The sequence below is a fragment of the Dipteris shenzhenensis genome, unplaced genomic scaffold (assembly GCF_047967505.1).
Source record: "Dipteris shenzhenensis isolate YYH24624 ecotype China unplaced genomic scaffold, Dip_SZ_1.0 scaf0205, whole genome shotgun sequence".
Classification (NCBI taxonomy): Eukaryota; Viridiplantae; Streptophyta; class Polypodiopsida; order Gleicheniales; family Dipteridaceae; genus Dipteris; species Dipteris shenzhenensis.
Window position 1 is genome coordinate 18656 of NW_028239511.1, and position 2934 is coordinate 21589.

The following is a 2934-nucleotide window of genomic DNA, read 5'->3' on the forward strand; positions in this document are numbered from 1 at the left end:
ATCTGTCCAGATGGAAGTGTGGGGATTAAATCTTCACCAATATAACTAGAGATTCCAACCGCCGGAAAACCCATTGCGCCACGAACCGGGATACGGGCCCAACACAAATTACTGAATCTACGAGAACCTCTTGGAGAATCTACTCGAAACCATTCGGATTGACGATTCATTAATACTCCCTCCAGAAATTGCCTTGTTGGAATGAATCAGCCGCTTATATTGTTATTGGTCCCACCTCTACCCTACCCCCCCCCCCCCTCCCCGAATAGATGCAGATACAGATACAGCCGATGCTTCGACATCACTTCATTTTGAAAAGGATTCTTGGAAGGGATTCTGTTTCCGAGAAGTTTAGAACATTTTCCACTGTTTTGGTGCGTAGGTGGGGGTCGCTAAGATCTATATGTCTTAGCAACGATGGAACGATCCACGTCTCACTTATCCATAAGGGGAAAGTGAGATATAGATTGAGATGACGTTAAAGATTCCCAAGTGCTAAAACAAGTGCTCAAATAAAATAACCGCCGGTGAAGCTATGTGGAAAGAATATATCCGACCGAATCAAAAGCAAGAGTAGTAGTCGTAATTGATCGATCCTATGGAACAATTTCCGTGAGATAGTGTACAGAACAAGAAATTGTAGAATTTCGTCCCGTTCTATATAAATAAACAGAGATATCATTGTAATTGCCGGAAAGACCGAACCTACTAGGGGTACAGAAATGGAAGGTAAATAGGACGCTGTCGTAATGGAATCACCTCAAGTAAGAAAGATATGACACAGATAGATGTATCTATAATGACATTATATTGTTATTTTTATCTTTTATCCCCCAATGTCTAATAATAGTCTCCTTATCTCACGTAGAAAGGAAGTTTTTATACATTCGATATATCGAGACAGTTACTCGGAAATTGCTACGAAATCCATATTGTTTCCGGTAAGGTATCTGATTCCAGCTCCGATCAACTGACTCAATGAATCTGCAGACATCCGCGGTGTCTACTTCGTCGAATCAGGCGCACAGCAGAGTCCGAAATTATACCGATGGTTAATCTCGATTTCTTACTGAGGTATAATTGCATTGTGGCATAATTTGCATGGCGTGATATCAGAGAAGGATAGAAAAGTATTGTTACGACGGTTCGCTGAATAAATTCCTCTCATTGGAGAGGTAGAGAGATTAGTAGGACAACCCCGAATTGATAATTCCTAACTTGATTAATGAGAAGGAGGGAGAGTGATAGAAACGGGGGTTTAACCGAATGGGGGGAAAGGAGGTTCAATTCCTTTTACAAGGAGCTGAAGAATAAAGCTCAGATATCTCACTCGGAACACCTTTTAGAGGATTACGTGGAACAATTGAATCGGGTGATCCATGATCAAATAAAGATTCAGCTACTTGAAAGCCATCGGGTATCTTCTGACGCAGTGTTTGTTCAATCACCCTTTTCCCAGCAAATGCTATGTATGCTTTGGACTCAGCAATAATTACGTCCCCTAACGTACCAGAACTAGCAGTAACACCACCCGTAGTTGGATAGGTAGGAACCGATATATATAATAATCCCTTCTGAACCTGATGTATTTGTGGGACGGGAGGAATCTTAGCCATCTGCATCAGACTCAACGTCCCTTCTTGCGTACGTGCTCCGCCGGAAGCACAGATAATAACTAGTGGAAGGGATTGATCCGTGGCACATTCGATTGAGCGGGTAATCTTTTCACCTACCACAGAACCCATACTTCCCCCCGTGGATTGAAAGTCCGTAACACCAAGCGCAATAGGTGTCCCGTTTAGACATCCCACCCCTGTCTGAACAGCATCAGTTAAACCCGTTCGTTTCTGGGAGTTGATGATGCGACTTCCATGAGAATCCCCGTCAGAGAAACCTGGAACATCTTATGCAGTCATGTCTTCATCCATGGGAATCCAAGTGTCACGATCGATCGGAAGTTCGATTCTTTCTGTACTAGTCATTGGGGGGTGATAGCCGCACTCCTCACAAATATTTTTATTTTGTTTTGGGAATCTCACGTAAAGCATGTTACCGCAGTTGTCACACCGAGTCCACAACCCCCTGTCGGTATCAATGCTTATGTCTCTATTCCTTCCTCTCTCACTCAAAACGTAACCCTTTGTGGCTTTTTCGAGGAAAGCCCCGATCAATCCACCAAATTCGCGTTTATCTTCGAACCGATTTCTCACAGACATAGGAATTTCCTCATTCATTTCTTCTCCTTCGCTTCGGAGGTAAAAACAGTCGATTCTATTAGATTTCATTTCATCAATGAGATAGACACAGAGATGGAGAAATCATTTCTGAACTATCAGGATCAGCGTCTGTTCGGAATAGGCGTCGAATCGAGACTGACTCCGAATCCGATAACTAATTGGCAATTGACTGATCATCTATTTGATCAATCATATGTTAGAACCCCACAAATAATTATCCAATAACACTTCGTGGAAATAGTTGTGTCGTGTACTGAGAGGCACTGAATCATTTCCTTACTACTCGAGTCTCTGCAGCTCGTATTCCACCTCTCCTATGCAAATTGGGGGGGATTCGAACCCCCGTCCCCATGGATCGGAACCATGTGCTCTCATCCGCTGAGCTACCAACTCCGATCCGTGGCATATCGGGAGTATGGAGGGGAATGTTCCTTCTCCCTATACTCCCTGTTCGCCCCACGAATCCTACCGAATGAATGAGATTCCCGAATAGTTACGGAAATTACAATGTATCAATTGTGTCGAATTCAAATTTGATCTGTTTCCATACCTCGCAAGCAGCAGCCAATTCGGGACTCCACTTACTAGCTTCGCGGATAATCTCGTTACCTTCACGAGCAAGATCACGTCCCTCATTACGAGCTTGTACACAAGCCTCCAATGCAACTCGATTAGCTACGGCGCCTGGTGCGTTTCC

General features: G+C 43.7%; 1 non-coding gene across 1 annotated transcript; it reads right to left on the reverse strand.

Moving 5' to 3' along the window:
• Nucleotides 1–2556: 2556 nt before the first annotated feature.
• TRNAR-CCG (transfer RNA arginine (anticodon CCG)) lies at nucleotides 2557–2630 on the reverse strand. The gene has a single exon. It is a non-coding gene; the product is annotated as a tRNA-Arg (tRNA).
• Between the last annotated feature and the right edge of the window lie 304 nt (nucleotides 2631–2934).